The 12,178-nt window shown below is 40.9% G+C and overlaps 1 long non-coding RNA gene across 1 annotated transcript; it reads right to left on the bottom strand.

Moving 5' to 3' along the window:
* Nucleotides 1-6,829: 6,829 nt before the first annotated feature.
* On the bottom strand, nucleotides 6,830-10,735 carry LOC147319519 (uncharacterized). Its single transcript, XR_015131418.1, has 5 exons — nucleotides 10,481-10,735; nucleotides 9,493-9,627; nucleotides 9,301-9,390; nucleotides 8,790-9,169; nucleotides 6,830-6,894 (listed from the first exon to the last, which is right to left on the bottom strand). It is a non-coding gene; the product is annotated as an uncharacterized LOC147319519 (long non-coding RNA).
* Nucleotides 10,736-12,178: the final 1,443 nt, after the last annotated feature.

Here is a 12,178-nt window from a genome sequence, read left to right as displayed (position 1 = left end):
AACAAGTTGACCCTTGAAGCAGATAGGCTACAGCAGCAGAAGATCACACCTGCTACTGACTCGTGTCAGCTAAGAAACTGAGGCTACAATATGCATGGACTCGTCACAATTGGGCAAGAAAATATTGGAAAATGCTGCCTTGTCTTATGGTCTGATGAATCGCGATTGCTGCTATAAGAGTCAGATGTTAGAGTCAAAATTTGGTATAAAAAACATGAAAAAAATTTATCCATCTGTTCTGTTTCAGTTATTCATGCTAGTGGTGGTGTAATGGAGTCAGGGGAAATTTTCTGGCACACTTTGGGTCTCTAAGTACTAAATGTTTAAACACCACAGCCTGTTTGCCGCTGTTGAGCCTGTCCATCTCTTTATGACAAAAGTATACCCACCTTCTAATAGCTGCTCTCCCACAGGTTTTTTTGTTTTTTTGTTAATCTGCAAAAGCTAATAAAACCCCTCACAGTTATAAAGTGTGCATGTGAACTGCAACTGTAATTGCGCTGGTGTTTCCATGCCCACTTATATTCTTGTGTGATACTGCATCACATGAAACATTAGATGACCCCTGAGATTAGCAGCTTTGTGCAGAAAAAAATTCCATACATTTCTATTAAGTGGTACTGTTGGTGAAAATTAAGTTTGCAATGTTATTAACATAAAGAACAATGGCAACTATCCATTGGAGGGTGTCAGGCAGCTTCCAGATGTTGGATGATGCAACAGTTAAAACAATTTTCACTGTGCTGGATAGCTAGCCTGACCTAGAGCTTCCATCCAGCTGCTGAAACTGGCCTCTGGTGTGATTGGTTTCAAACCAGGGCAAAAACTCAACAGCCAAGTTTGATACAATAACAACCACATACTTTTTAAGAAGTGATGGTCGAGATTCAAGGGCTTTGTAACATTCTGGCTCCTGGTTGTGTGGACTGTATGAAGCCGTTTAGTGGAAGCATAGCTTTGGACCAGCTGCTTCATGAATGGTTCTACTAACAAAATAAACTGGTTCAATGCAGCCACAGTGTAAGTTTTAATCATGTTATGACACTTATCATGGTTTCTTTCGGGACCCACACTGCTATAAGCTTCGACTCTGGCCTTGAAAACCCCATTAACCTCACTGCATATTCTACAGCTGACATACATACACATGCAAAACATTACTTGCTATACAATAAAATCTCAAAATGACAACAGTGAAGCAATCAAAGCAGGGAAAGGCTGATATATAACAGTAATAAATGCATTTCACTTTTCAAGGCCAGCAGGTAACTGGATCGGTATTACCAGTTGCTGCCGTACAGGTTCCTGATAAGAAGCCACATACACTTACCCGAAACAGAACTGAACTAAACTTTTATCAGACCTCAATGGACTATGAACCAGTCAAAGGTAGCTCACAATCACACAGGCAATTACTGCTACTGTACTCGTGACCAGTTTTGAATTATTATGATGGGACATCCAGCTCTTGTCAGCATAGCTCTTGCAGGCTATTTTTGGAGAAGCCCCCCAGTGTCTTTTGGCCTAATTGCAAACTGAACACTATTAGAGTCTGTTTAATTTAGATGTAATTAATCAGGTTATTAGTCTGATTCTGATTCTAGCTGACAGCTGGAGCTGTGAGAGATACTGATTATTTTTATTGATTTTTTTAGTTAATGCGAGTGATATTAAAGCATTGAGTTTGGGCTAGGTGAGTTACTTGAGCTTATTTTGTCTGGGTACGGCTTTGTTCTAGAAGAGTGGAAGTAGAGACTTAAACCTTAATGCCTGGTGGTATTAAAGTCATTAGGTGACTCTGTCTACCAAACACAAAACAAGACTTCTGAATAATTGTACACATTTGAAGGAAGAAATGAGCTCATTTAGAACTTCAGCAACTAGACAAAGATGCCCCAAAGCGGGGTTATAGCATTCTTCAGATTTGGTTTGAGGGCTGGGTAAGTACCTGGTTAGAACCACATGGAGGAAGTCATTTCAGGGTATAACTTTTTTCCACTTCAAGGAGTTTGGGATTTTGTGTCAGACTATGTGGGGCATCTGAATGTTGCAAATTGGTTGTGTCGGGTTAGATATCACTGGTTAGGTTTATATAGCCATCCTTAGAGGCAAGTCTTAGAGGTTAGTGAGAGGACACAGCATTTTAGAAATGCTCTGCTCACTCTGGGGTTAATGGCATCAAGCAGTTTAGTTTAGAGCCAGAAAGTTTGGCGCCAGAGAGGGTCCTGGCTGTAACTATGACTAGTTGTGTCATCACTGTCAGCATTTGGAGTTCCTTGTCTCTGTGGGGCATTTCTACCCAACTGGTCATCTTGGAGGGTCACAGCTAGGGTTGTGGCTGAGGTTAGAAAGAAGAAGGGGCCTGTGGGTCATCCTGGCTCCAGGTCCAGAGGGTAATGGTGGTGGTCAGTTCAGTGGAGAGGGGGCATTGATGCCTTCGGGCCTCAGCAGTGTCCAGGGGCCAGGCTACGGCCAGGTCAGCGGGTGATGGATGAGATTGAGCCTGGTTATGGCAGGTGCCCACCATTTCTGACCAGTCTAGCTTAATCAGCAGAGCCCTCTGACAAGAGAGTCCATTTAACCTCCTAATGACTGGTCATCAGTGTGAACACACACACAGACTCACACAAATGCAGAGGGGGGCTACACTTAGCCAGTGTGAAATGAGGAAACGAAATAAAATGACTAAAATACAAAAATAGACACACAAAAATAAAAGCTGACACGAGCACACTTAAAGATCTCGTGCTGAACGAACACAAAGACATGAACACACACGTAATCATTGCTCCCCGCTGGTCTCCCATTCATCCCTTTATTGATTTCTTGTTCATGGACTTAGGAACGATTGACGCGCTGGTTGTTGCAACAGATAATGTAATTAAGACTTCACAGCTGAGTGCACTGACCTGCTGCAGGCTCTGACACATCTAATCTAGTCACTATTTACATTGCAACAGTGATTAGTTGCAATCAGTGAAGCAACAGTTATCAACTTCTAAATATCAAACGCTCAATAAATGTAAGCCCGTTTCCTAATTTGTAGTTGCGTCTGTGTTTAGATTTGAAAAATGTGTGTGTGTGTGTGTGTGTGTGTGTGTGTGTGTGTGTGTGTGTGTGTGTGTGTGTGTGTGTGTGTGTGTGTGTGTGTGTTGAGCTGCACATTTGTCACTTTAGCATACTCCATCCACAGTGACCCACTTTCTGTCAGCGTAGTCATTGTCTCAGATCATTCTGCTTGATTTAACAAAACAGTGTCCCTGCCCCATGTGTCTGTGTGTCACTAGGTTTGGAGTCAATTGTTGTGCGAAATTATACACTGCAATCACATTTTTTAACAACAAAAAGGTCAGCTGTACGGAAACATTTTTCTTCTGTTAATAATGTTTTGATATTTCTTTCCAAAGCAGCCAGTTTATTTGTTAGAGCACAAACAAGATTAATAGATCAGATCAGTCTCATAATGCAATAAATTTTTAAAACAATATGCAGCCCAGTCATAAAAGATTAAACGCTGGAATTGCTGGTTTTGTAATTGCATTTTTTCCCACTGATCATTACTCAGAAGAAAAAGTCCATTAATAGGACTTCCTTTTATCACCTTGTGAATCAGATAATAAAAAGGTTCAGCCACTTTGTCTCATTTCAGGTTTTAGCAGAAAAAAGATGCAGGGTGTGAACGAAGTGTCAACAGTTTTTCTCCCTCCTGTTAGGAAATGTGTGTGCCCAGGGTGATCACATTAGTGAAAGTAGAAAGTGTTAAGTGGACAGTTAAACTCTGAGGTGTGAGCACTAATTAACATAACATGTTAAGTGTAAAACTTGTGTATTGAGTGTTTGTTTTCATTTAAGCCAGCACACACACACACACACTTGAGAGCAAGAAATACATTCTGCATTAGCGACCAGCCTAAATTTACATTTCCCTCCCACTGACACTAATGTTTGCTGCATGCTAGTCTTCCAGATAGACTCACTAGATTGTTTCTTTAAAGCTAATTAGCAGACAAATCCTACGCTCCCTACAAAAGAAAGGTTTCATGAGGGTTCAATAGGTACAATACAAGATTATTTAACTCTTGTATAAAAACTAGTCACAACTGGGTCATCTCTTTGGCTTAATTTGAAGCACCAAGCCCCATCAGCAATGTCCCTGGTTTGAGCATTGGCAGCTAAATGATAAGTTGTCTCCTACAATAAAATAAATGATCAGTGATGAATTAAGACACATGCCAGTGTAGTAAACTGAAACAGGAAGGCATGAGGATAAAATGGGCCTGAGAGAGGAATGAGGAGGAATTATAGTCAAAGGAAGGACTCGATGAGGAGGAAGAAACAGGATAAAGGAGAAAAAGGAAAGTGGGAAACAAGAGTTGCAAACAGCAGTTAGCCTAGGGAAGCCATTCACTTTAAAAGCCAGACAAGAAATATCAATAAACAGATGAAAAGAAAAATATCACCACACATGAATCATCTATCCCTCTATGGACGGTGGAAGGAAGGATTTTGAAAAAGGCAAGGGGGCGGGGTTAAGCCAGATTGTTTGTTGTCATTGAAAATTGAAAAACACACGAAACAACATTTAGCATTTTTAGCAACATATTGCAGCCCGAGATAGCGCTGTGGTAAGGAATATATCTGTTTGATATAATCAAAAGAATCCTGCAGACGACGAGGAGGGAGGGCATCTCCGCGTAACAGGTGAGCGCCGAGGCACGCGGGGGAGGGGGAGGCGCGCGTGAAGTGTGGTGTGAGTCTGTTTTGCGATTACTGTAATGAAATTGGCGAGTTTGTTATCAGTTTATTGAAGATTTTGCCACGGTCGTAGTCCGCAGATAAGAGCCACGTTTTCACTCATCCTCCCATCACTAGCTGTGAGTTTAATTCCACTGAAGTGTAACAGGTTGCTTTGATATATTACTGTAGTTCTATAATAGTCCGATTCCTGGAGTTTACACACCCTCGAGTTATCTCGGTTAGAAGTTGTTAGATTAATAAATCTGTTATTTTGCCGTTTGTCACACATGTACAACAGGTTAGACTTTTGGGTGCTAGTTTTTTATTCCACAGAGTAATTCTTCATTTCCAAGAAGTTATAACTTCCTCTCATTCCTTTCTCCCGGATTTTGAGGAGGCTTGGTCTTAATTTAAAAGCATAAACACCAATGACAAGTGTAAACCCTGTTATGGTTCAGAGAGGAATGGAAAGTCTAAACAGATTGTGCCCTGGAAGAGCTTTACGGGAAGGATGTGAATGATGGGTAGATAGGTACATGCCTGAATATACAATATTATTCATAATCATTCTGACAGAAAATTTCCCAACTAAAAATGCCTTGTTTACTAACAATATTTCCTTGACTTATTCGAATAATGGTGTAATTAATCAGCATCTCCTCAACATTACTAATCTCACATGTGTATATTCCCTCCTTCTCTGAAGATAAGCCCAGTAATGTGAGGCTTCCCAACTCTGATACAGCCTTCACATGCTGCTTCCACTGGAGCATATCCCAACAGTCATGGGGCAAAATACAGGGTATACCCTAGACAGGTTGCTAGTCTGTTGCAGGGCCAACACACCATTCACACCAACAAATTGCCACTTGAACTAATTTGCAGATTTTTGAATTGTGGGAGGAAGCCAAAGTACAAGGAGAGTCCACATGGATACAGGGAGAACATGCTAATTCCACACAGACGGATTCAAAAAGGGCTTTTTCTGCACAAATTTCCCACATGGATACAGGGAGAACATGCTAATTCCACACAGACAGATTCAAAAAGGGCTTTTTCTGCACAACTGTGTCAACTAACACTCGTTTCATTTTACTTTAGGTCTTCTCAAGTCCATGATATGTCAAAGAAATGATCAAAATACAAAATAACTTAGTATGAAAAACCTAATGTAATTTTTAATGCAATAATCTTTAAGTGCTTTAAAAGGAATCCGGACTATTTCATCCTGTGGGCCCTAGTTTCATTGTTTTAAAAGTCCTAAATATTTAATAAATAGTATGACTAGAGCAATCGGCCTTGCACTCCAGCGGTATCATGACCAAGCTGCCATATCTAAGAGCCAAGAGCATAAAAAATGTCTGCCTACACAGCTTTTAGTTTTGATTTCCAGGGGGAGTGACGTTAGCTTTACAGCTTACAGTCGATGAGAAATGGGAAAAGGCTTATGGATGAAGAAATTTCCAAACATGTCACAACTGTGTTTTTAGCTCTTCTGTCCTGATAGATTTGAAGTATTTGGTCAACTAAAAGTGCTCACAGTTGCTGGTTATAAGTGTCCACTTAAACCAAGCCTACAGTTTTCTCCTACTGTACAAGGAGTCAAAATGCCTTCAGATATCAAACAAAACCAACAGTCACAATTCATATCACACAGGATTCTGGCATTCTGCTAATTCAGTCAGTTTTGGCAATCCATGAGTCTTCTCCAGTTAAGACCAGTGAGGTAGTTTAGACTCTAAAAGTGACTATTAATTAGATTTCATCAACCAGTTTAGCCCAACTATTGGACTAAAGTGGTTTTTCCTGAGGCTTGTTCTAGTTGAAACTACCAGGATGTAGGTTGGTGTTGCATGAGGCATGTGTATTTGTGAGCGTTATCTCAGTGGCGCTTTTCTCATGTCGTGACTCACTTCAAGTTTCCGCTGTTCACTGGAATATTGCTGGAACATGTTTATGTCCTCAAGTTTTAATGGCTACCTGAGAGTGATTGCAGAAAGACTCTGTGTCCCTTTTTCTTGCAAAAGTGCTTCATAAAAGTTGATTTATTTTTGTTTCTTAGAAGGTTTTTTTCAGCTCATCTCAGTGCTGACGTTTGTTGTTGTCTGCAAGTGACGTACGGAGCAGTGAAACTGACTCACATGCCTGGACTGGAGTCTGGAAAATGAATGACAAGTAGAAGAACAAACACAACAATTAGGGGTTGTAAGCTCTGTTAACTTATCAAAGTCACTAAAAAAGCTTTGTTGTGTTTATTGTTGGTTGTTTTTTGCATCCAGATTAATCAAAATCATTTATTCCAGATGTTTTATGATATCTTTATTTGATTGGAAGGAATTTTCTTTGATTTTCCAAACAGAAAGAGAAATCAGGTAACTAATGTTAAACAGGGTGAAAACAAAATGGAAATATTTTACCAGGGTAGCTACCACTGAAAGTGACAGAAGAACAGTCTGTAATTTGCGTCCTGTGCCTTAACACCATGGTAAGATCAATACCTCGCCAAAGTCTGTGTATTAAGCATTAAGCTTGATCTAGGAGATGATTAGCTTAGCTTAGTACTAAGATTGGAAGTTGGGGAAAACAACTATACTAGCCTCTTACAAAGATGAAAGAAAAGCCCTCGAAAACTTGCTAATGAAGACAATGCATGTGGTTACTTAATCTGTATACAAAAATGTCCCGTTATGCTATTTCTTGAGAAAAAGCAACAAGGAGAAATTACTTCAAGATTCAGTTATCGTGTCTGGCTATTGTTTGCCGATATTTGGACTTCAGAGTTTTGACAACAACCAGTATGACTGTTTCCATCTGTTTCTTTTTGCAATAGCAAGCTCCTTGTTGGCTTAGTCACCTTAGTGGTGTTACATTGGTCATCTAATTTGTTATAAGGAAGAAAGTGGTGCTCATACTTTAAATAATGGTTGTGGCTTATGCAACAGATTTCATGAAAATAATGAACTCTGAGTTTTCATTTGGGTTTTGTTTTGTTTTTTTGGGGGGGGGTTACACATTGAATGGATCTCAAAGGCGAAATGGGCTGTACCATTATAAATTATTCATATACACAAATAATTAGCCAGAGTAACATTTTTCATGGATATATTCAGGCACTGGCAGTACTTACTCAAAGTTTGGAAGAACAGTTTGCTTACACAGACTTCAGACACGCGCCTTTTTCTAACCTTAGCCACATAGCTTTTGTTGCCTGACCATGAATGACCTCTGAACACACTCCTGAATGATTGTTTAGCTGTCTCTTGATGAGTAGAGTGTATTTGGTTGCGTGCAGTCTGATTAGCTATAGACTCTGGGGGAGGGGATAATGTGGAGGGTTACTGTCTGGTTTGGATATTGCTCAAGTTTACCCTCGGCCTCTCTGCTATAGCCATCTGTTGATGGTGTCAAGATGAGCCCATTTATGTGTGTGTGCTTGTACACACAGCAGGGGTGGATTGGCAAGATTAGGAGAGGTGGCTACCTCACACCCCTCCCCCTTCCATCCCTGATGGACCTCCACCTACTTTTTGAGGCCCTCAACCTGCTGCATGCCACGCGTTCGTGGTTGTCCCACACACAAGAAGACACACAAATAAAGAGGAGGGGATCATGGTTAGGTCTAACCTGCCTAATTCTCTCTAATGGCTTCTCTATTCAGGGATTAACTCCCTATAACCCACACACACTTTTAGAGGGTCTACGATATACTGGCCTACAGTGTAACGGTCATAGTAGCACACTGTCTCTCTCTCTCTCTCCCTCTCTCTCTCCCTCTCTCTCTCTCTCACACACACACACATACACACACAAATACAAAGGAAATGGACAATAGCTGATCTCTGCAGTAATTTGGCAAGGCATCAAATGGCCTGTGGGCTTCAATTAAAATGTTTAGAACTCAAGGAAGGACTTGAGGGGAGAGAATGGGGGAAGATGGGAAGGCAGAAGAAAGAAAAGAGGAGGGGGGAAGATTTTGAGAGAAAGGGGACGAAAGTGTTTAACTTTTATCAGGATAAACTCTTTCTTTGACCCTCTAGGAATTACCAACTTACCATTGTGGCAGGACTTGTGTGTTCCTGACATTCCAGGAGCTATGTTGTCATCTTTTGCCTTGATAGGGACTCCCAATGAAAACTTGTCCTTGGTGAGGAGCAAGACAAAGAGCAATTAAAAAACACCTATGAGGAAATATTTAAGGGACCAGGTTTATCCTGCCTTGGACAAGGTTTTCGGGACCTCATCTTGGATTCAGGCTTTGGGAGCTCCTGAGCAACTGGTGGCTGGCTTTAGCTTTTGGAATCCAAAAGGGCGATCTGGGCCTGTCCTCTCGTGTGTTCACCACGTGCCAAGGGGTCGGTCAGGTGCAGTCTGTGTTTGGCAGCATTTAAGGGCAGAGATACTGGCAGTCTGATCCCCGACTGTTGAAACTAGCCTTTGACACATGGAAAAGAGCCTGAACTAGTGTTTGAGATTGAAAGATATTGTCCGGATATAGTTGGGCTCACCTAAAAACTGGCAAACTGTAAGGCAACCCAGGAGGGGAGAGTGTTGCTATACTCACACGGTTTATAGTGCGAGTGGGATGCTGCTGCCTTCAACTGAGTTGTATAGTTGGGTGGTGGAAGGAAGACTGCAAGGTTCTTCTCAACCCCACTGACACATAGAGAAGGCAGAGAATAGGACAAGGGGGCGAGATTACTTAAGTAGTTCAACAAATTTTTCTGCGCAGGGCCCAGAGTAAATTTAGCTGATTACCTGAGTGAGATTCACGCTGACATCTTTGATGGACTGGATGTTGTGTGGCTGTCTGGGTGATACACCTCTGCAACATTTTTTATGATGACCCATGGTGATGCTTACGGACTGGCAGAATTGGGTGGCGGTTCTCATCTTTAAGAAGGGAGACCAGAGGGTGTGCTTTAATTATAAGGATATCATACTACTCTCTGGGAAGCGCTGCACCATTTGGCAAACCTCAGGTTAGGGAGGAAAAGGACAGATCTCATTCTGATCATGGAAAGCTAAACCAGCTCTTTTCCAGAGTTGTCATGCGTTGGTATTCTGTTCATAATTTTTATGGACAGAATTTCTAGGCAAGTGGCAACCAGGACCCATAGACCCATTGATTGTGTGTGTTTCGCTTTATAGGGACTTTCTCTTTAGCATCTATGCATTCGTGTTTGGATGTTTTTACTGGCACAAACAATTTCCAAAATACAAACAGTGATGTGTTTTTTCTTTCTAGAATTTAGAAATAAAATGAAATATTTTCAAGGCAAATCTTTGTTGAACCAAACAATTTAAACTGCTGCCAACAATTTATATGAACAGAACTGAAAAACTACCCTTGTCTCCTCTCTGAGTTCTTACTCGAAACTGAAAAGGGATTGTAACCTTGGTGTATTTTCACTCTTACCAAACAATCTTGTTCATATCCAGATCAGCTATTTAAGAGATGAAAGAGCTAACATCTTTCTAAAAAATGTAACCAAGTGGAGTTTTAGTCGTCCTAACACTTCCTATCACCTTTTCTGTAAATTGAAACTTGCAAAGTCTTACCACTTAGTGTTAGAAGAAAATCTTTCATAAAAGATGGAGATACATGTTTATGTGTGCACATATATTTTGGCCATGCAGACTACCAGATCCTGACTGCTATTAGGGGATAAACACAGACAGAGAGGTTGTGGTTTACTCAAAGGAACGTGAGGTGTTAATCCCACATGTATGTCCTGAAACCCACCTTTCTCTTTGTCTCTGTTCTTTCTCTACTCTCCTCTTCTCTCTGCTCTTCCTTGTACTTCCTTGTGTTTTGAAAACGTCTCACAAATTGCAGATTTCAAGATAACTCAAAGAGTTTAAATGCCAAGCTGAGTAGAAAGTTTGTGTAAGTGGAGAATATGTGTGTGCTCACGCTACTGTATGTGTGAGCATGGTTGTGATAGAGGCCCTCTGTTAAACCAACAGAGACCCAGGAGGTCTTTGGACCCTCTTTTGTCTGTCCTCTCTGTATCCTGCAGGTATGCATGCAGGGCCACTGTGGAAACAATACAATTTAAAAAAGCACATTTCAGTGTGACTTCAGGGTAACTTCAGACACTGCTCCCCACCAACTTCAGATACCCCATAGCTATATAAATGTCCTCACCCCTTCACAAAGAGTGTGAAGGAAACTTGAAAGGGAAACATAGTAGTCATTTTTAAGTGAATCATCTATCATAAAAATGATGATAGAAGATAAAAAATGTACTCCTTTGAGTAAAAGAGTGTTTTCTTTTTAATATCTCTTTCTCCTCAAGCTTTCTCTGTCTCTCATCTGCTCTCTCCCTCTTTCTGTCGCCGGTTGTTTTGCACAGGGAGGAATTGCTTGGTTGTAAAGCATCAACATGTCCGACAGCTGTGGGGCAGATTTGCAGCTGTGTGTGTGTGTGTGTGTGTGTGTGTGTGTGTGTGTGTGTGTGTGTGTGTGTGTGTGTGTGTGTGTGTGTGTGTGTGTGTGTGTCTATGCCGGGGTCGTCCGTTGGCAGGAAGCAGTAGGCAGCGAGTGATGTGGTCAGACCCTCTGTCACCAGAGACAGAGCGAGAGAGGTCCGATGTCTGTCTCTCCTTCTCTCTCTCTCTTGCTTTCTTCTTGTCGTCTTCCTGTTGCTTGTTTTCTTTTCCTGATCATCATTCTTCATTAGAGGAAAAAAAAACACAAACAGAAGGAAGCTCATTTAGGCCTCTGAGGGCTGATACTGATGATTGTCAGACTAGTACTCATATCATGTACACTCGGTTCCTTTCAGTTTAATGTCAGTTTGCATTCTAGACTATAAAGTCATACGCTTCCAGACAAGAGAATAATCAAATTTATTGCCCTCAAAAATTCATAGTATGAATGGAGAATTTCTCATTTATGCAAAAAGAAAAATCAAAGTCAAAAACTATTTCATTTAGTCTCTTTCTCACACTCATTCTGCATATATTTTTATATATTGTGAAGTTCTAATATACTTGTTGATTTAGTTTCCGATCTTATACTTACCTACTGAATTTCATGTCGTAGAGGAAAAAAAACACTTCTGCAACCTGAGCAAAAAAACGTGAAAATCCTGAGAGGAACAAAGGCTTTAAAAGGGGAAAAGTGATGGAAAAACTAGAGTTAGAGGTCAGTGTGGAAAATCATTTTTGTAAATACAATGTGGAAATCAAAGGGAATGAGGAGAAAACGAGGAGAGGAGGGAGGCGAATGAGTAGGAGGTAAATTGAGGGACTCAGGGGGACAATTAGATGGGAATTTCCAGTGTTAGTAAGAGAGTGAGCTTTTGTTATAACAAGCCGAATGAGTGAGAGCTGTGCGTTAAATTATGCATGCCACTGAACTGGTAGCTGAGAGAGGATGTATAGGAAGAAAAAAGAAAGACAGTAGATACAAAATGTATAGCAAGAGAGAACTGAG

This window comes from Aulonocara sp. 'chitande type north' Nkhata Bay, linkage group LG11 (genome assembly GCF_057382095.1).
Source record: "Aulonocara sp. 'chitande type north' Nkhata Bay isolate Kocher_YH1m ecotype deep benthic linkage group LG11, A_spYH_male_GT1.1, whole genome shotgun sequence".
In the NCBI taxonomy this organism is placed as follows: Eukaryota; Metazoa; Chordata; class Actinopteri; order Cichliformes; family Cichlidae; genus Aulonocara; species Aulonocara sp. 'chitande type north' Nkhata Bay.
This window is presented reverse-complemented; position numbering and strand designations above follow the sequence as displayed.